The sequence below is a fragment of the Bactrocera tryoni genome, chromosome 4 (genome assembly GCF_016617805.1).
Source record: "Bactrocera tryoni isolate S06 chromosome 4, CSIRO_BtryS06_freeze2, whole genome shotgun sequence".
NCBI classification, from domain to species: domain Eukaryota; kingdom Metazoa; phylum Arthropoda; class Insecta; order Diptera; family Tephritidae; genus Bactrocera; species Bactrocera tryoni.
In genome coordinates this window covers 33672171-33694705 of record NC_052502.1, presented here as the reverse complement: position 1 = coordinate 33694705, position 22535 = coordinate 33672171, and the positions used below count along the sequence as shown (strand labels likewise).

The following is a 22535-nucleotide window of genomic DNA, read 5'->3' as shown; positions in this document are numbered from 1 at the left end:
TTGAGGTTAGGAAAAAATCCTGACGTGATGGAGTAAAACGGACTTCAGATTCGGTTTCAGCGGCCCAAAATACATATAGTACACCATGTTTGGTCAAAGGAACCTTTCATCGATTTTTTTTTGTGGACCTGTGTAGTTATTTTGTCACATTTTTACATCAAACTCATTTCAATGATATCTTACTCTGTGTACTTTGGCATTCGAATTAATATATTTTAGCAGTTTTCTTGGATCTTAAAAACTAGACCTTGATACAAGGTACTGAAAATGCATTAAAAACATTTTGTAGTGGTGATACCGCTATATATGGTTTGAAGTATTTATTTACCTAAATCCAATGTAATTAATTTTAGTATGCACATTTGAAACAAGGTAAATATGTTGAAAGCCTTGCTGTAAGCTCTGATTCAATAAATCAGATTATATATGTAGTTATGATATAACTATTTCTAGAAAATTTTTCCTCCTCGTTGTGATTGAAGCACAATGCTGTATTGTGGTTGCAGGGCGCTCTCTAAAGAACTGGGCATGTTTCTTGAACAAGTCCGAAACCACTTAGAAACATTTAAAAGTTTTTTAAGTGTAGTATTAACTGAAAGGCATTGACAGTTGGAGGCACCTTTCTGAATTTTTTAAATAATATAACTATTATGGGTAACCATGTTTTGTAGTCTACTGAGTTCATATAGCCACACCGTGAATATAAATTTTGTTGTGAATGCTAAGCACTCCAACAGTCGAACCAAAAATACCTTCCTTGTTCACTTCCAGTGTTCTAATCACCCAGTAAATGATAAACCAGCGTTTATAGTTATCTGCGTTTCTCAAAGTTTTTTTATAGTGGGGTACAGATAAAGTGCCGTTGGACAATTGGTCGTTTTGTTATAGTGGAGTATGGATAAAAACGTATATACGTGAAATGTTCTATGAACGACTTTGTCTAAGAGACTATAGGTCGAAAAATTGCTGGGTCGAAACCGATTTGCGAATTTTCCGTTTTTTTTGTTGCCTTCGTGTAAATCAACGGGCTTTAATGGATATATTAGGCCTATGAGGAACAAAGTTACTGCCTCGATTTACAGAGTTGTTTGTTGGAAATCTGATTTCGGGTTTAAAAACAAACGCAATGTGCCATAAATTACTACGCATTTAAGATATACCCCTGGTGGTTCAGAATTTTTCTTTCCTTCCCTTGTTCCTAACGAAGTGCTTCTTCTTCTAATTGCTTGCTGCCTGTTCACTTGTTACTACATGTGCTGTGGTTAATATTATTAAAATATAAGATGTTGTAACATTTAACGCTGTTAAAATTTACTAATTCGGTCTATATAGCTACATATTATTTTTGTCCATAAAGCTTAAGAAATTGGCTGAGGTTTTGTTTGTTTTCTTGTAAAGCTCATTACGTATAATTCCGAAAAAATATGCATAATCACTTACGATATGCTTAAAGCGAATTTGAAAAGTTGCGTAGGTCAATTAATAGCATATCGGAAAGTATTTAATCATCCAATTTCATCCATTTTTGATAGAAATATACATCGTTATTAGTAAAGTACGCTCCCTCACCTTCATTGTCATAACTCACATATTGGCCGATATATTCGGTATAAAGTCAACTGGAAGTTCGAAGATCTTTATATCAAGTATATAGCCAAGGGAATTATTGACCAGATTCAGCCCATTTTCGAAATTCTCATATAAAAAGTCAATTATAGACACTGAGTACACTGAGACACTGACACTGAGACCATATATAAAGTACATTTTGGTCAGATTTGGATAATTTCTGGTCATAAGATGAAATATTTCAAAGGCACTATCCGCGCAACTGTTTATCTCGTTATATTATTTACTTCTTCTATTGTATACTGGAAAGAGAAATAATCAAATGAAATGTAAAATAAGTTTTATGGGAAATAGGAGTGGTTGCAGTGTGATATTTAATTTGGTTCGAATCGGTCATGTGGGTAACGAGATATGTGATTTCACCTAAAATTGTGTGACGCCACACCCATTGTCCAATTTTGACACCAATTTCTTTAAAGCCATCTCATATCATCTTGGAGGTAAAATTTAATGTCTCTGGCGTATTTACATATTTATTGACTTATCACACTTTTGGTAGTTTTTAACAAAACCGTTATGTGGAGAGTGGGCGGGGTTATCATATAGCTGTCAGATCCGTAAAATTTTTCCATAGATTGCACCGTTGCATTGCAATAATCAATACCCAACTTCGTGAATATATCTTGTCAAGTAACAAAATTTTCAACTTGATAATTGATTTTGTATGGTAGCTACATATATGGTATATGGACCCCTAACGGTGGCTGCTATTATTGTATAAACCAACTGGGAATTAAAAATTTGGCTTTTTCATGAATAAAATATTACCAAAAATATATCTTTTTGGAAATCACAAATATTAAATAAGATATAAATCGAAAGAAATTCTAGCGTTTAAATTTGCGAACTTCATTTGGTCAATTAAAACAATTAAGAAACCCATTCTCCCATTTTATGAACCACAGCTCAAATCAATTTACTAAATTATTCAGAATCTCTTCCACGACCAACTCCCACTGAGAATATCAAAAATATGTCAGAATAATTAAATATAAACCAAATGCATTTGCATAATTCCACAATGCAGTGCAAAGCAAGCGAAAACCTGCGAAGAGCGCCAAGAACACCGAAATAACAATGAAAAAGAAAAAAACAAAACCAAAACCAAGAGCAAAGCTGGACAGGAATTTTCGCTTTTTTGCCTTGAACGGTCAGTGGTGTCATTGCGGGTAGACAGACTTTGTCATTTTTCCACTAACACACGCTCAGAGCAGACTCATGCAACCGCACACACACAGGTATTCACATTTATGAGCCTCAATAAGCATAAATGTGTGTGTGTGTGTGACTGTGAGTATATCACAGCTTTTGGCTTATTGTCGTTGGCAGCGATCTGCTGCATAAAAGCACCACGGGCCGAGCAACGAAATTGACCGAAGAAGTGAAAGGAAGGAGTCGGAGCAGCAAGCTGAAAAGCGCAACAAGCGCTAAATGAATAAATCCATTTAAATTGCAACATTCATGACCTGCGGCTCCATTCATCCTTGCAAGAATATCAAAATGGTCAGCAGCAAGCGAAAAACGAAAAACCCGATGGAAGCTGAAGAAAAAATATAAAATCATGAATAAAAGTGTGAATGCGGTGCACAAAGGCAACAGCAACAACAAAACACAAGTCGAATATGCAGAAAAGTGGAAGCAGCTGTTAAAAGCAGCATCTCACTGTATAAGTGCGTCGTGCGGGTGTTGGAGTGCGCCACCGGAGGTCGCTGCTGGCTTGTAGTCATATTGCATGTGGCCGGTATTCATATATAATAAAATCGCATTGCCATGGCTAACAAGCGCTAAAGCGGCGATCTGCGTTAAGCGAAATAATGTTCGACGCGTAAAACGAAGCGACAGAGTGGTCAACCTGCTGGAAAATGCTGCGAGTGTTGGCAAGTGAAATTTGAGCGCATCGTGGGTTATGGCACATGCACTGTGCATAATCTTTTATGCGCTTAAATGTGGTTTTGTAATTTATAATGGCAATCGTATTTGACATTGTGCCTACACTTTTTATTTTATGTGACTTAGTTTTTACACTAACTGTACGGGCTAGTTACATAATATCAGCTGGATCACATTGCACTTATCTCGCTTTGTCTTTAATTTACATTTTCTCTTCGTATGAAGATACTACTTGCATCTCTTGATACCCCAGACGATATTTATGTACGAATTGTTTTTTTCATCCATCCGATCATGATCAAGTTATGTTATATTAGGTTAAGAGGTCAATCCTATAGGAATCTGACTTAGAAAGGCGGTCGGTTTTAGTAGGTAAAACTCCAATATAATAGATTATAAGACCTTTTCAATCCGAGATAATAATTCGAGATGACTAATATGAGTTTCGGTTATGTATTCTGGTTCGCATCAACATCAGTCTTGCAAAGGCTGGACAATAGAGGAGAAAGCCTCTGGATATTTCTAACGCACCCTTCTCCGACAAGATTTTTAGCCCCTCTGCATGAATACCTATTGAACAGTGTCCAATAAGAAGCGTTAAAAATGAATTTTACTAAGAGCTAGTAGCTCAGAAGATATTCTACGTTCTACTCTGAGCCAAACGGATCTCGTAGTCGAACCAGAATTGGTCGTCGACAAGCGCTTGCTAAGCGCGTACGAGGTCCATTAGTTCAGGGCTAGAACGTGAGATGCTCGGTCCGATTACAATGTGAGAGGGGCGAGAGTGCCCCTTTGACCAGTTCATAAGAGTTTGCAGTTTCCAGCAATTCCGCTATGACAAGTCCTCCAAACGAGTTTTGGATGTAGTAGCTTGATGATATTTCTATTGAGGACAGATACTTCTTGACTAGTTTTAAGCATACAGTTATCGAGCTCAACGCTAGTATTCCGCTGTGCTTTTGGAATGAATGCTCATCTTCCTGAGAGGCTGTATGTATTTCTTAGCAGTAGAAAAATTGCTACATTCACTTCTGCCTGAAAAACACCAGCAATGTAAGGCAATCAGTGCCTTCCTTACTCTCTCCACAAGTCTTCTATCAACGATAAGCTATCGTGGTCTCTCTTTATATCTTATTTATTAAAAATAAAGAACAAAAGGTGATCGTTTGGTATTAATTGACCACTCATTGTATCCGAAAACTGAAGGAGTCATTCTTGTGTAATTGTACGCTGTAGAAACTAGAGCATGCATGGAAAGTCCACCTTATAGTCCGAACATGGCCTTGAAATCATTGCATAAACCAGTCAGCAGAGTGTTTCGAAGTTCGAAGTTGAATCCATTGTTTTGAGACAAGGCTATCAATTCAGTTGGAGCAATAAGGGAATAATACACTTTTATGTTTGAGGATGACTTATTCATTATTCTTTGATAAAAACTATACATACATATATATTATATATTATCTAAATCACTGAATATTCATATTTTATATAAAATACCAAACATTACAGTAAATTCTATTTTTCTTACATAAACTTACCCAATTGTTATCTATTTCCTTTCAGTGTATCCACCGTCATATGCAAGCCACTGTAGCAAAACATTTCCGAAGGTGCAACATCCTGCAAGTCAATGAAAACATTTATTCGTAAATCGTAAAGTAACAGTAGACAAAATGAGCGGCAATCTAACACAAAAGAGTGAAAAAGTGAAAAAAAGGGCAAAGGAAGTGAAAAAGCAGTGAAAAAAGAATAATAGTGAAAAATGTGGAAAAAAGTGAAAAATAAAATAAAAAAGTGGCAAATAAAAAGATGAGAAATAGTAAGTGCAAAAAGAAAAAAAAATGATAATCAAAGTGAGGCAAAAATATTAGTTCAACACGCCACACAAGTGCGGCAAACGAAGCGATAAAAAATTGGCTAAAACCAAAACGATGCTTTACGCGTTAAATCATGAGCACGAAGTGCGGTCCAGCCCGGCAAAAAGTATATATAATTGCATTGGGCAATGACAACCATAAAAGTAGACTGCGCCAACGCAGTGGTGGTGGCAGCTACGAGCAGACGCCGGACGTGGCAAGGTGAGTAGCCATTTTTACATGCAAAAGCATTTGATTGTATTAGTTTGTTGCACGCTGAGGTCACCGAGGTGGCAGCTAAGAAGGAAATTGCAATTGTAACTATGAAATGCTTTTAAATGCAAAAGACCGTTAGGATATCGACTAGAAGATCCAAAAGGCGGTTAATACTCACACTCTCAAAGAAAAAAAACTATGCGAGAATGTTCGAAATGAACGGTTATAGGGGTTTGTATGTAGACTCTAATAATAACTGTGCTTGGCATTTCGCCTGTGGGCAGCCACATGAAATGCAAAATGGCAATTTTCCTTTACGGAACTGATTCTTCTCATGCTTGTTCAAGCATCTTCTCAATAGAACGTGTGACTATGAAGCCACCATCGGCTGAGTGTAGTGAAATGCCAGTACTACAAAGGCACCAAAGTCCTCCAGTGTGATATCGACTGGTTCGAGCTGTGCGAGTGTGAGTCGAAAATTACTCCAAACGGTGTTGTTATTATTGTACATTTATGTATATGCCGACAAAATGAGCATTCTCGGCGTGAATAAAAATGTAAATCCCTGTTAAATGCAAAACATAAAAAAATTATGTTGCAACATAGGTGAATGTGGATGGAATATGACAGCCATGAACAAACAAACTGTTACAAAATACCCTCAGCGCTTGTTTTGCTTTTATAATTTCGTAATTTCGTATTTCGTATTTGTTCTTGATTTTGTATATACATATAGTATGACCGTCAACAATATTGAAACAAATATTAATAATTTATTGTTTTATTTATTTTGCGTAAAATCTATGAAGAAGCGTATGAGAATTACGATTTATATTTCTAAATGAAAAAATTGACATAAAACGTGTCATTCTGGAAGAAAAAAGATAAATACGCGTACAAGAAAAGAAAAAGAAAAAAAGAAGAAAATGTCTTCCGATGTCTTCTTTGAAGCTCGCAGAACATAGTGAAAAAGTTAGAATTTACGAAGAAAACTGATCCGAAATGGAAATTGTTAAAATTTTTTTAAAAATTAATGATCCAAAATTGTTCTCACACATATCTAAATGATTTCGTACTGAAATTACTCTCTTGGTTCTTCTCTGAGAGAAATATAACTATAAAAGCTACAGATCATTTATGATAATCTTTCTATTTTACCATATCCAATCTCTATTATAGCTCTTAAAGTTAGCTGTTTTTCTCAATAACTCAACAAATCCTGCTAAAATAGTATTTAACTTTTCAGCGAGTTCCCTTTGTCAGCTTAACTGAGTAACGAGCGGTTTGAATGTGGGATGAATTCTTTATTTGAATCCTGTAAAATCACTTCGTTTGGTTTTCTAGTTCATCTTATTTTGAAAAAAAAAAACAAAAAATCAGAAAGAAACTTTCCACGACTCCAGTTGAAAGTACTCGCGACATCTTTAATACCGAAAACAATATTTCGCATGATTTTCATAATTTTTTAACATAATTGTCTCTAACAGAGGCGGGATGGAGGCCTCATTTATTTACAATCTCACAAAGGTCAGTGATCCGAAGTATCTCCGATGAGTAGTAATTCAATTGAAAACGTAAAATTTCGTAAATTTTTTCCATTCGGATTGCTAGATCGATGTGTGTCTGAAGCAAACTTTATTCTGCTAACGAAATAAATGAACAAATCCATTTGAGCTTCAAATCATATCTTAAAGCGCATATAACTTCCATCGGAGTCGAAATAAAGGACAGAATCATCCAAAATTGAAGTGTAGTAAAGAAACACCAATATTTTTGCATGAAATTAAAGTTTTTTTAGCATAGTTAGATTTATCTGATCAAATATGCACAGTTTTGTCCGATAATACAAAATTTTCAAACGTTGAATCAAACCTTATAATGCCACTTTCATAGAAACACGCGCTAATAAGGAAAAACTGAGATAATCGATTTCCACAACCTACTCTTGAGACGAATTTTTCATGAGCAAAATCATTCACCATTGGCAGGAGCGGTACAAAATCCGAGCTATAAGTTGGATGTATACGAACCGCTAAACTAACTCACGCAGCTTTTGACGAGTCACTATCGTAAGTAGACTCGCATTGTGCTGATGGAATACAATTCGCCTCCTATTGGCGAAAACTGGCCACCACTGGCCGATAGCTTCCTTCAAACGGTTCCATTGGCGGTAGTACAGGTCTGAACTAAAAGTTTGGTAGGATAGCAGCTAATAGCAGATGGTTCTTACAAAAGATATAGTCAAACTTGGCTCACCGTGATTCGCCAATGACAGTTTTCACTTGACGTTGTCATAAGGAACCCATTTTGCATCATCACCATTGCAGAAATTGATTGAGTTTTTTTGTGATTCAGCTGCGACTTACATACGGAAATTCGGTTCATGCGGCTTTTCGTGTTAACTCATGTAACACCTACATCGAGCTTCACCATCAACCGGTTTTGAACCATTTAAAAAAGGCTGGCTACAAAAAGAAGATCGATGTTTGCATACCACATGAATTGTCTGTGAAACCCAAAAATTTAATGGACCGAGTTAACATCTGCGATTCTTTGCTGAATGTGCGAAAACGATTATGATCCAAGCGTGGTGAAGCTCAACAAATGGTCGCAAGCCAGGATTGACGCCTCGAAAGGTTATGCTGAGTGCTTGATGGGATTGGAAAGGAATCATCCACCATGAGATGCGCGAGCCTGGTTGTACGATTGATTCTAAATTTTACTGAAGACAACTAATGAGATTGAAGCAATCAACCGAAAAAAGGGCCAGAACTGATCAACAGAAAGGGATTCGTCTTCCATCAGGACAATGCTAGACCATACACATCTTTGATGACTCGGCAAAAACTGGGAGAGCTTGGCTGGGAAGTTTTAATGCATCCAGCATATATCCCTGACCTTGCACCATCGGACTACTATTTCTTTCGGTCAATGCAGAACTCTCTTAATGGAGTAAAGTTGGTTTGAAGAGAAGCCTGTGAAAAATACTTGTCGCAGTTTTTCGCCGAGAAACCAGACAAGTTTTACACTAATGGAATAATGTCTCTAGCGGAAAAATGGCAAAAAGTAGTCGACCAAAATACATACATATATGGTTCATTAAAGTTCATTATATGTAAATATAAAAAAATAAGTTGAAGTTTGATTAGAAATACCAAACAATTACTTTTTAGACTATCCATTAAAATATATGAACATTGGTTATATGTATGAGAGCTTTACTATATATAAGAATGTATATTATGATAGTGCTGTATAATTTGGGCTGTCAGTTCTGCTTTACAGTTTTGAAAAGATTTTAGTTTTATAATTGGAAATTAAAGGTAGGTTTTCTCTGGTGATATAGCAAAGTTGTCGTATTTGTGATAAGGTTATATACTCTAATACCATGTTTCACAATTTGGGTTATAGGAGAGTTAGTGAGCAGTAATAGACTCTGGTTACTTAATTGAACCTTCAATTAAAAATGATCATTTTTATACTCTATTTTTTTCGTTTTCAGTAAGCAATGAATGTTCTTTTCATGAAGTAAGAAGAACGACCGCAAGAAGTTTTGTACATATGAAAAAAGAAATATCTCAATTAGGAATTGCTACTCTTAAGAGTAATAACGTTTCGCTGGGTAAATTTGGCTCGTTAACTTACGAGGTCTTCGAAGTTGTTGTACCTTATTTTTCAGTTATTGTTTTTTTTTTTTCTTTTCTCTTTGTTTTCTTTTTGTTTTGTTTTTATTGTGTTGCGATTTTCACATTATATTCACCACTACAAAGAGCGCAAACACAAGCAACACAAAGCGCACTAAAAACACAGATGTTGGTTGGCCAAAGCAAAGGTGACATAATAGCCAGGCGATTAAAATGCGAAGTAAGGAATGAGTGATTGCGACCAAGACCACGAAACCAAAAAAAAAGGGAATTGGATAAAAAAATTGTATAAAATTTTAAATGGCAAAGGACGAGGTTGCGCGACTATAATGAAGTGGCAAAAAGGCAGCGAAAAATCTGCTGTTGGAGCAATACACTCATATATATACACACGCACACGCACCTGTATGAGCACGCCGAAAATAGAAAAAATATGCTACAATAGAGCATTTAGCCATCGCTGCACACGTTACAACACAATGTGTCGCTTATTGAAACTGCCACATGTAACGTTGGAAAATGAGCAGGCGTCACTCTGCAACAGCCACACACAGCCACATACACATACATACATATATGTGACGCTGTATTCGAGCTTTCAGTATTGAAAGCAACTAAATTGTGAGTGCCATCTTCCGTTGTAGCGCTGCCCGCTACGGAATTGAGTCACGTGTTGGCATTTAAGTGCCGACGTGCAAAATGTTGCACACCCACATAGTGCGGCAGCATTGAAATTCTTTTAATGTTCCAACTTGCCACACGCTTGATGCAGTCAACGTACACTCTTCCTCCATTTGCCACATTTTTCTTACCACATTTCGCTGCTCTTGTCCGCTTTGTTGCTGTTGCAGCGGTCGCTCCTAGTGAGTGCCTTCATTTTAGTGCCATTTTGTTGCGAAAAAATAACCGGAAAGTAGCCATTATAGGTGTCACTTTACGCGTTGCTGTTGCGCACTTGCCACTTTTTTTTTGGTTTTTTCTTTGCCACACAATGTGTTGCAAGCTGCGTCTGGTGTAATGCGCATGGTAATGCTTGAGCTTTTGTGCAAATGTGCGTTGTTGCTGCTTTGGCGCTGCCATTTGAGCGCATAATTGCTTCATTTTTATTTAGTGCGAAATTGGCAATTTATGTGGCACATTTATTGGCAAAAATGGTCGCTTTGAAAGATGAGTTTGTCGTGCCTCTAACGAAGCATAGTGAGTGTGAGCATAGTTAGATAGATTTTACTCAATAGCTAATGGAGTTGTCTTGTGTATTGAAGCGGAGAAATGTGTGTTGCATACGATGGAGATGTTGCATAGACTTTTTGATGGAACTTTGTGAAGTTGAGTGCGAAATGTATTCTATTCTAGTGTATTCTCTTATCTTTCATGAAAGTATTTATGAAAATATTCATTATTAGAACAGTAGTTCTACTTTTCGTTAAAAAAATGGTATATTGATCATAACAATAGCATACTAAAGTGCCATCCCTTTTTATAAAATACGAAGGTCATAATTGTTGATCAGTAAAATGAGAAAATAAAGTGAGGCGGTTTATGGAATAATATTCATTCCATAGAAGTACTATTTAATTTTTTTAATGCCACAGACAGCTATCGAAGAAAATTTTTTAAGCAGCACACCTAGTCTAAAATTAAAAAAAAACTTGATTGTTCGATTTCATATTGGTTTTGTGTTACAGCATTCTGAAGTGTAGACGCTCAGTTTACATAATCAGCGCCATCAGTTTATTTCCAGACGCGTTTATCTCAATACTACAAGGTACGTTCCAAAGTAAACAGGACTTTCAAAAAAAAAAAAAAACAGAACAAATGGTTTTTTCGACAAAATCAATTTACTTTATTCAAAATAGTCTCCTTTTGTTTCAATACAGCTTTTTGCATGGTCCAAAAGCATGTCGAACGAGTGCTTTAGCTCGTTGGTATGATCGCCAGTATGCCGGCGCAAGTTTTTTGAATGGCCTCTACGTCTGCCTAACGCTTTCCTTTCATGGGCGAATGCATTTTTCCGAAAAGGAAGAAGTCGCACGGTGCCATATCAGGTGAATATGGGGAGTGGTTAATGGTTAAAATCTGATTTTTGGTCAAATAATCGTCCTTCGAATGTTGAATTCAGAGCAATTTGTGGTCGTCAGTCAATTTATGCGGAACAAACCGTGCACAAACCTTTCGTAAGCCCAAATGTTCGGTCAAAATACGATAAATCGTTGTTTTGAAGATGTTCAATTTCATTTCCATTAATTTCAATGATGATTTCGGCTGATTTTTGATGAATTCACGCACAGTTTCAATGGAATTTCTGGTGATCACGGATTTGATTGGCCCACATGTTGATCGTCATTTATGTCCTCACCACCACTTTGAAAACGTTGAAACCACTTGTGCGCTCTGCTGCGGGATAGGCAATCATCGCCATAAACTTGTTTCATCAATTGAAACGTTTCGGAAAAAGTTTTACCAATTTTAAAACAAAATTAGTTGTTGGTTCTAACTCACAAGTATGTCGATTCGAAAAAGGTTTATTTTGGTACGCACCTTGTATTTTCTAAGAGACTAGTAGGTTTTTCCAACAGTCGCATTATATGGATCAAACTTCGATTTACATTCTGAGGGCCTTAATGGGTATGTAGAAAAGACGTATTTTGAGTTCGTTGGCTGAGAATAGGAGTAAACCATTTTTTCCACAGAGTCATATGAAGAAAAATTCTTCTTTTTTTCGAAATTAGCGCCTAAAGTCGAAATATTTAATTTCTATTATTTACTATTTTTAAATATGTAATACGTAAATTACTAGAAGTAAAAATTTGGGCTCTCATCCGAGGCTGTTTTGTTCTTTGCTATTGTAAACTCAGCTGTAACCGCGTGGGCAGTGTCTAAGTCAATAAAGAAAAAGAAAAATATTGACATCATCCATGTTTTTCACTTACTTTAAAGGTGTTTAGCATTTTGTAGGCGAGCTTACAAATGAGAGCAAGTGTTTTTTAAATTTAATTTTTTCTTTACTTTTTCGAAGATCTTACTTGGTCCTCTTTTTTCTAAACAAAATATTAGCAAACATTACCGACATTATTAATCGTTAAGAAGTATAAATTGTTTCAACAGGACCCTGAATAGAGTATATTAAGTTTGACATGCTGTTTGTAACACCCAGAAGGAAACATCAGAGTTCCAGTTAAGTATAAATTAACCATCATCAGACTAAATATCTTGTTAATTTATTTAAAAATTCTAAAATTATAAATATCGTCCTTGATTTGCATTTCAAAGTAAATATAAATGCTGCATATAAAAATCTTGTCAGACGCTAGTTGTCAAAGTGTTGTGGAAAAGGGTGAAGTGTAATCATCTAGGCGCTTTCTCCTCCATTGTTCAGCCTTTGCAAGACCGAGACTAGAACACTTCGATAATCTTACTTTTGTGATTTGTCGATTTGTAATGGTCTTACTGTCCAGTATTTAGGAGTTTTAGGTACCAGATCAGACGGCATTCTAAGCTGTCCAAGTGAGATCCCTCTTATTATCAATCTTCTAACTTAAACTAATTTAATGCGCATAAAAAAAGTTTGAGAAAAAGAAATCAACAAATTGTTGCGCATATTTTTGTCTCTTTGATCACTTGAACGTCCTCAACACAGTCCGAATAGGCGTAAAAAGCCGGCCTAAGCAGTCAACCGGAACAGCCAACAGCTAAAATTATACAAGAAAAAAACAAAAATAACCTAAAAAATAAGAGCAAGTACCCAAAAAAGTTCAAAGATACTTGACACATAGTAGCAGCGAAAAAGGAAGCATAACTTGCGGCGTTGAGCAACACATAAAAATAACAATTGTAATAAATGAGCCAAAAAGGAAGCAGTTTACAAAAAAGACGCAAAAGTAGAAGAATAAGCGGGCAAATTGTTGGTTTTTTATGCTAAAGTGACTATGCGGCTGTATCGTGAGCATTCGTGCTAGGGCTTGAGAAGTGCGCTAAATGAGCCTGTAAGAGTTTTGCATACATTTAGGCGCCACAAGCGCATAAAACGACAATTTTTGTGGATTGTTACATTTTTTCTTTCGCTTCCTTCTTTTATTTTTTATATTTTTTTTGTTTTTTTTTTTTGCTTTTTCACTTTACCCTTTCATGTGCGGTTGCGCTGCGAAAGAGTTGCACGAGTGTGCGTTGGTTGGGCCTTTGGTGAGATGAAATCCGAGAATTGAAATGCTTAATTGTTTACGACTGTGTTGACGGCCGCACTGATGGTTGAATTTTTGTGGTCTCGACGGTAAAGCGTTTGCCTTTTTATCGCTTTCAGCGCAAAGCCATAACAACAACACCGGGCAGTAGTGGAAAAAAAATTGAAAACAAGATCAACATTTGGCTTTTTGTTTGCGGCCTGCTTCCAATTTCATTTGCCCCAGTCGACTTTAGCAGCAATTTTTGGCACTTGCGGCATTTCCGTAATGATTGCTTGCCACACCAGATTGTTTGTTTGTGTACACTAACACACACATATGTACATACACGTGGCGAAACATGAAAAGTTCAATAGATTCTTTGTTTTTGTTATTTTTTTCCTTTTGTAAAGCTTGACTTGCCGCTGTGTATGCCTCTAACCAACAAACGCTTGCGGAAGTGCCACTTAATTGAATGTTACACTTCAGCAAAGCTAAAATTTCGGGTTGTTGTTGTTTTTTTGTATTTCACGAAAATTTTCGTTGATTTTTTTGTGAAGAACTTTAACTTAAAATAATTTTTTTTGTTGCATAATATCACCCAAAATATTATTTTTTTCATAAAAACAATGTTTGCTTAATTTATTTGCTTAAAAATATTTGAAAAACATAAAATTAAAAAAAAAATAATGAAAATAATTATTTTTAATTTCCTCTGTTATCTCTCATTTACAGTTTTTTCGTTGTCACGTTTTTATTGCCCACGTGACCGCTTGTTTGTTCGTTTGTCAAATCGTGCACCGCTTCATTCTCGATTTGCTTGTTTGTTTGCTTGACACTGATTGCTTGTATAAAGTGCAATCGCGTTTGTTGTATGCTTTGCTTTGGGAAGCTTATATCATTCTGTTTGCGCTTTCAGGCGAATTTCAATTTCATTTACGCATCAACACCGCAATGATAAATTACTTTTCCAGTTTTTTAGCAGCCAAAAACTCATACCGAATTTAATTGTATAGATGAATGTTCGAATTTAAAGGTGAACTCTCTCGCAACTGCATTGATTATTGTTCCCACAGGAAAAAGTTTAGCTGTGTGACACCACACGATCATCGGCCTAAAACGTGAAATTATCTGCTCTCCAAAGTCTTCTCTCAATAAATGCATTGATTGATGCGATGTGTGAGAAGTGGCGCCGTCTTATTGAAGCAAAATGTCGCCAAGATCACGAGCTTCAATTTCGGGCATCAAATAGTCGGTTATCATGGCGACATAACGGTCGCCATTGACGGTTACGTTCTCACCGGCATTATATTTGAAGAAATATGATGATGATTCCACCGGCCCTCAGAGTACACCAAACCGTTGTATTTTTTTGGATGAAGTGGCAGCTCTTGAATCTCTTTAGGTTGCCCTTGTACCATATGTGGCAATTTTTCTCCTGGACCTCTTTGCTGACCTCAATTTTAAAATCTTCCAAGTCGTTCCATACGTCAGTCCGAGTTGCTGCGAACGGCACCGAATCGACTCTCCACGGTCTTCGTGTACACTCTCAGCTACGGCTGCTATATTTTCTACACTGCGTGCTGGATGTATATTCAGTCGAATATTATCCAATAATGAATGCTGGGTCTTAAGATGAGCATGATGATTTGCTTTGCATTCGAAATTAAGATGTTTCCTAGTCTCCTCTTCTTCTACCCCCTCACAGCCTCTAAAATATTAATTTTACGATGTCCCTGGTCTGCTGGCATGTCTGGAAATTAGACAGTGACCTGTTGGTACTCCTACAATAGTTCTTAAGTCATTCCTTTTGAATTTTAGTAGGCGATATGTGCTACCCATGTTGCCTTCGATTCATGGCCCGTTGAACTGCTTGTTGCGCAAGTCAGAGATTAACTCCACCGAAACTAAGCTAAATTTACAACAGAAGTAAGTAAACACACTTTTTTCAGAGTCTAATTGTAGGGTGATGCCTGCTCTGGCCAATGGTATGGTAGACGGAAGGCGACTCTGGTAACTTATTTTGCTAAAACCACTCGCGTATATATTAATATTCTTTAATGAAACACAATCTTCAGTGTCACATTAAGAACTGTTTTTCTTTATTTTCTTATATTATCACTAAGCATAAATAACATAGAGCTTATTCTAATTTCTCTTATTATTAAATATTACGCTGTCACGATAAGTTCTCTTAATACTCTTATATTTAATGTTGTTGTAGCATCATACATAATTTGTATGTATGTATGTATACATTACTATATACAAGGTCTGTCGCAAAAGAAACAGAACTTTTTAAATATAACTGTTTCTGGTGGCGCCACCTATTGGTGGGTATATGAACTAAAAAGCTTGATCTCTTGTTGACATTTCGTAAAAATTTTAAGACAATTGGATAACCACAATCGATGTTATCGATCAAAAAGTGACAGCAGCTTTTGGTCATCGATCGTAAAATGCAACGAGCAAATATTAAATTTTGTTTTAAACTTGGGAAAACGTTTACTGAAACATCAGTGCCTATCCCGTAGTAATGTGCATGAGTGGTTCAAGCGATTCCAAGAAAGTCGTGAGGACCTTTGTGACGATCAGAAGTCGGTCGTCTTCAGAAGTCAAAAATAAAGACAATGCTGATTTGTTTTTACGATTCCGAGGGTATTGTACACCGAGAGTTCGTCCCACCTGTCCAAACGATTAATGCTGTGTTTTACCTTGGTGTTATGAAGCGTCTTTTGTCACGTATTTGTCGTGCTCGACCACAATACCGGTAGGCAGGGTCCTGGCGCCTGTTGCACGATAACGCGGCGTGTCATCGGTCGACGCTTGTAACTGATTTTTTGACAAAAAACTTCATATTAACCATTAATCACTCACCCCACTCACCTGATCTGGCACCCTGTGATGTTTACCTATTTGGAAAACTTGATTTGACCACGAAAGGACATTGGTTTCAGGACATTTCAGCTATCCAAAAGGCGACGGCCGATATTCTCAAGAGCATTCCGAAAAATGACCTTAAACACTCATTTGAAATGCTAATTGACTTGAATAAAAAAATATAACTTCTGAAAAATATTAATTTTTTGTTGTTTTTTTTAACAGTCCTGTTTCTTTTGCGACAGTCCTTGTAGTTTGAACCTATCCGTATAGATACTAAGTATCTGTTCACCTTACCCATATCCCACCCTTCTCCGAAAGGAAAGGTAGTATTGCGTGTTGAATTTAAATGAACTCAAATTAAAAGCTAAATGATTTCGAAAATAGCTTGTATTATTATAAACAGATCGTGGTTTAATAATAATTTCAGGTACAATTCAAGTACATAAATAATACAAACTCGTAGTTTCTTTAATGCAGCTGCTTAACTCCAACTATCATATTCTTTATTAAATTTTCGGCCTACCAACTACTCTTACAACGTAATTTGTTTATCTCTTCATATAAACCGTTTGTCGGTTAAAAATTTAAACTTTCCATACATTTCCCTTTTCGTATACTCATCTTTATATATATTTTTAAAAAGCCTGAAACGAATGGCTGCCCGGCCGCATGCATTTTGTCATATTTAACCACAAAAAAGGGACAAACGTTCGACTACAAACGAACACATTCCTTCGTACATACACAAACACGTAACGTGAGCGCATTGCCAAACATTTTCCCGTTGCACAAAAGCTGTCCACAATGTGGTGAAATCAAATTAACATGCTTTTTCCGATCGAAAATGGCATTGATGAAGGTTGCAAATCAAATTTACGCACAATGAATGGACGCTGAATGCAACGCAGTGTAAAGGTAGGAGCAGCTAGTACCAGCCACAGTAAGTGCTGTTATGCAAGGTTATTGTGGCATGAGTGAAAACGATGAACTGATGAATTCGCTAAAACAGTTGCTGCAGGCACTGAATTAGTGGAATGAGTACGAAATTTCTAGTTGGGATGAGTACAGTCGTGCTTTTATACATATATTTATTTTTTTTGGTTTCTGAAGGTGCAACAGACCACAATTCATTTTAAAAGTGAACGTCGGTTTAATTCTGAAACTCCCACCATTCTATTATTAACAATTTTCGTACTTAATTCATGACTATCACTTTCTTTGCGAATGCAACACGGTTTTTGAATCAAGTATTACAAAAAAATACGACTTTTCCTTGGCGTTAATCCTTCATCTTCACATTATTTCTAACATACTTGCAGAATTTGCAAATCAAACAATTGTACTAATTCTGATAAACATTTTCCTATCAGTACGAGCTCTGTCCGAATTTTTTAATCAACGCTCCAACTATTTCTAAAGAATAATACCTCTTATTAACCTCTTATAGACCTCTTTTTAATGAAGTTAACAGCATCTTATAATTACGTTTCTGATATGATACCCGCATGCTTCCTTAAAAATAGTGCCAAATTGACACTCTCTTTGCCTCTGACTTTGATAAGGATATTTAATTCCTCTCTAAAACAAAGTATATTTCCTTCAATACGGAAATATTTATTTATAGTCCCATAAAAGTGGACTTAGGTAATGCATTGAAAAGTTATGTCTAAACTTTTTGAAGCTATAATCGCTGACCAAATAATTTTTTCGATTACTCCGTTAATATCTTCATCTCTGCATGGATTTTGTAAAGGTATATCAATTCTAACAAATTAAACTGAATTAGTAAACCATGTGTAATTGGGTTTTAGGGAACATAAGTATACAGATGTAATATACACTGACTTTAGCAAAGCTTCCGACAAAGTCGATAGGTGTCTGTTGCAAATTGACGTAAACAATTTTATTGCTTGGTTTGATAGAAATGATTTACCTTTGACGTAAGACGATGTTCTTTTCCCGACTAGAAGAAGCTAGCTGGAACAAGCCTTCAACTTTATTGATTTAGGAATTAAAATGAACGCTAAGCTTAATTTTAGTCTACATATCGTAACAGTGGTTTTGGAGACAAAGGGTGAATTCATTTTTCTTAAATGTTGGTCTAAAGAATTTAGAGATTCTTATGTTACTAAACTCATTTTACAACTTTTGTTCGGATATACTAACTTTCGTTTCCCTAGTTACCAATCTTTTCTGCCAAGTTAGAGTCTGTTCAAAAACAGTTCTTACTTTTCGCCTTAGGGTTTTTGCGGTTTGATTCCGGGTTAAGTCTACCTCCACAAACTAGTCGTGCAAAACTTATAAATCTCCATACACTGCCCAGCCTTAGGAAAAAGCTTGGCATAATATCTAAATGGACCATTTAGCGGCTCTTTGCTCTTTTCTGAAATTAAATTTAATATTCCATTCGCTTTTCGAGACAGTTTAGACGTTTTCTGTTAAAATGTGGTAGATTTGAGCTAAACGAACTATTCCGCAGCGTATCTCATTTTTATTCTCATTCCTGCACATTTCATTTATCTAACACACTTTTCACAATTAAAAATAATATGTGTCTTTGTCTTTATAAATAAAATCGTAACATTTTTATTATAACGAAATTTTAAACCTTAGATGTCGAAATCTTTATTTCCGATTTTCGCTTAAAAAACTCTCTTGATTTTCATGATTTGGCAAACTCCGCACGTATGCGAATTGCGCCCATCACGTCAGTTAGGTGGGAGGAGGATGATCGTTGGGTTATTACTTACCCTCCCTTGTCTTGAAATACATACCATTTTTGCTACTATAATATGATTGGACATTGTGGCTGGCTACTGAAGTCAATATACTTGAAATACAGATCACAACCCTGTGTTTAGTCCTCAACCCAAATTTTGTTGTATAAAAAATATTTGTAAAAATATAATAAAATTGGTTTAACAAAAAAGTTTTTTTTTTCAAATCAAAATTTGCAATGAAAGGGAATATAAAAGGAAGAATTTAGACATTTTTAACAGAAAAAAGTAGTTAAATTTGAGTAAAATAAGAAAATTTATTAAAAGTAAGGGTTTCTTCTACATACAAAGCTATATTAAGTAGTGTGCAGTAGTAACTGAAGAATGTTTTTTGTAATTTCTGGCATGCGTTTGAAGATGCTTGTTGACCGTTTGGGTTTTTGAAATATGTAGTTCATTTTGCGATTTGGGGCATATAACTTTTTTCTTATTTTCAATATGGTTTTTGCGATTAAAATTTTAATTTTTTAGCTGATTTTTGGGTCTAAAATTTATTTTTAAATTTTCAGGCGATTTTTGGAAATAGAAATTTAAAATTTAATTAAGATTTTCGAGATTGCATATTATTAAAGATTACCCCATATTTTTCATTCATAATAAAATAAATAATTGAAATAAATCCCAAAAATTATGAAATCATAAAATTTATGCGTTTATTTGCATGCTGATCAACCGGAAATTAAAAAATAAAAATAAAACATAATAATGGGAATGAATGGAAAAGTTAGCACATAACTCTCATGACGAAACAGCAGCGCTAACCACAAGCTATGCCGCATATTAATTTACTAATTGTTTGTAGTAACTGATTAGTTTGCGCGCAAATGTGGCACATACACAATATTTAAGCAGCCAAAAATCACAGCGCACCGAATTCAAGTGGAAAATATTGATTTGATTGGCATTTCATGCGTCAATTACTTTAAAATAGTGCATCAATCGTGGAAGCACGGCAAGCGAAAATGAATAAATGTATGTGTACATATGTGCATATATGTAGATATATATATATGCATATGTTTTATACCCCAGACAAAGTGCATAAAATTAGCAAATAATTAAAGGGACAAGCTGAGTCGATTGCCATAGTGTGCCTGTATATACGCGAAATAGACACTCAGTTTTTGAGATATTGATCTGAAATGTTGTTATCTGTCGGAACCGCTGATATCAGATTACTATAGCATGTAGCTGTCATATAAACTGAATAATCAAAATTAAGTTCTTAAATGGAAAACTTTTTTAGTTGACAAGATATCTTCATGAAACTTGGCGTGGATTTTTTCTCAAGCCAACTGTATTACACCTGAAGAAATCAATCAGATTCGACCACTATAGCATATAGCTGTCATACAAACTGAATTATCAAAATTAAGTTCGAGTATGGAAAACTTTTCTAGTTGATGAGCTATTTTCACGATATTTTGCATGGATTATTGCCAAAAGTAATGGTACAATTTTCCAAGAAATTGTTCAGATCGTAGCACTATAACATATAGTTGTCATACAAACTGCTCAGTCAAAATCGAGTTTAAGATAATTGTATACCATTGATTGCTATGAGGAATGCATTTGTCAAGGGTATTAAACCTTCTGTGCTTTATTCCTCCTTCATGCATATTTTGCGACGTGCGACTGTGTGACCGCATGTTGAAATTTTCCGCTCAATCACGCCGCAGCCACTGCAACCGCGACAACAACATTGACATTGGCCAGTGGCCAGTGACGGACTGGAAGCGATGACTAGCTGGGTAATATCTGGCAATAAATATATTTTTATACACATATGCTTATATACATATAGTCTGTGAAAATTATATATCAATAAATATTTTCGTAGGTTGCGTATACGCCATGCTGACCACTTGTAGGCCTTGCATTGCCACTACATAAGTACACACATCGCAGCAGCAACGCATCGCGCATATTTTTATGCAAATAACCAGTAATCAAACGAATGATGAATGTGCGACTTGCAGATGAGTGAAATGGCAGTGAAAACGCTCAAAAAGGTGACCAGCAAGCATCGTGTTACATGATGCCACTGGCGCCTGTTGTTATGCAACATATGAATTAACACAACACCAGCACTTTCATATGCGAATGCACGCTGCAAATGTAACTGTATGTGCGGATATTTGTATGCACTTATGTGCAGTTATTCGTGGCATGCAGCCAGCGAGAGTAATGCAAAGAAGTGGTGGCACAAAAATAAACCGAAAAGAAATGCAACATCAAAAATTTGCAACGAAATTGATACTTGCAACCACTCCCGTGGCGAGTGAGTATTGTTGCAAATGACAGCAATGAAATCAATGCGGTAACGCTACTTGGCCCGCACACACGTGCAAACACACACTTCCCTCAAACGCAACACACACACAAAACGCGCGCATATTTTGTGTGTTTATTTCGGTTTTCACGTATGGCATGTGGCATGTTGCACGTTGCTGAGTGCTTAGCGGCAGTGGTTATGTCGTGTTGACAGATGAGTCGCCTGTGCAAATCGGGAAAACGTGCTCTTCCAGCAATTCGGCGTTTGGAGGCCGTGAAAGCTTTCCATTTCGATTCGTACACTTGGCGTATGTATGTGTCTACACTTGTCTATATGCACGTATAGTATGTGTTTAGGTGTGCGCAATTTTCAGCATAATAATAAAAATATTTGAGGACAAAAAATTTCATATTTACATACACTTAACAAGCTGGTGCTGAGTGTTATGCTATACAGCAAATGCTTATAAAGGGTGCTTTTTGAGCTAAACTGAATTTTTATTTAAATAATTATCAATATTTTTGCTTTAGTTTGCCAATTTTTTGTCATATAGTATTTGAATAGTATTTTAAGAATTTGATCACCGTATACATACTATACTATCTGTCTAATTTTTACCACTTTTATTAGCGTAGCTGTTATGTCATCATTAACGCGCCTAGTGATGGTTTTCAAATGGCCTGTCATAGCGGTTTGATCCACTTAATTCATTGTCTTTACCTGAAAATGTCCAACGGAGTCAAGTCAAGTGACCTGGCTATTGACACATTTTTTAATAGCTTTGTGCAGCTAGGAAGACTGGTTCCTCAGACCTTAATCTTGATAAGGCCTCTGCGTAGCCAGTTAAAATGTAAGATAGTCATCTGAGTTTTAGAAATGAAATCACAACGTTGCCCTAGTGCATAATCTTAGCAAAGCAATCGAAACATGAATTTAAAAATTGGTGATTATGTCCTTTATAAACGAAATTCTTCACACTAAAATTTCACCCTATACATTTACTTATTATCATACAAAGTTGCTGATATTTTTGTTCAAAATTATTAAATTTGCATTTTATATTTTTTAATACATTTAATGTTTTGTTTTGTACATAATTTTTTATGACGTATTTTCTAACGATATTAAGTTGTTACGCAAAAATGTGTTATTGTATTTCAAGAGAGTGATTTTAATTTTTTTTTGAAAATTAGGCAATATTTTTC

The 22535-nt window shown here is 35.8% G+C and overlaps 2 long non-coding RNA genes across 2 annotated transcripts in view; one reads left to right on the top strand and one right to left on the bottom strand.

Annotated features, from left to right (window-relative positions):
- LOC120775758 overlaps positions 1-5237 on the top strand; it is a 151574-nt gene extending 146337 nt beyond the window's left edge. Inside the window, exon 3 of the long non-coding RNA XR_005705354.1 lies at positions 5086-5237. This is a non-coding gene — a long non-coding RNA (uncharacterized LOC120775758). The remainder of the gene's footprint in view (positions 1-5085) is intronic.
- LOC120775757 overlaps positions 1-22535 on the bottom strand; it is a 132384-nt gene that overhangs the window by 91475 nt on the left and 18374 nt on the right. Inside the window, exon 2 of the long non-coding RNA XR_005705353.1 lies at positions 5061-5142. This is a non-coding gene — a long non-coding RNA (uncharacterized LOC120775757). The remainder of the gene's footprint in view (positions 1-5060; positions 5143-22535) is intronic.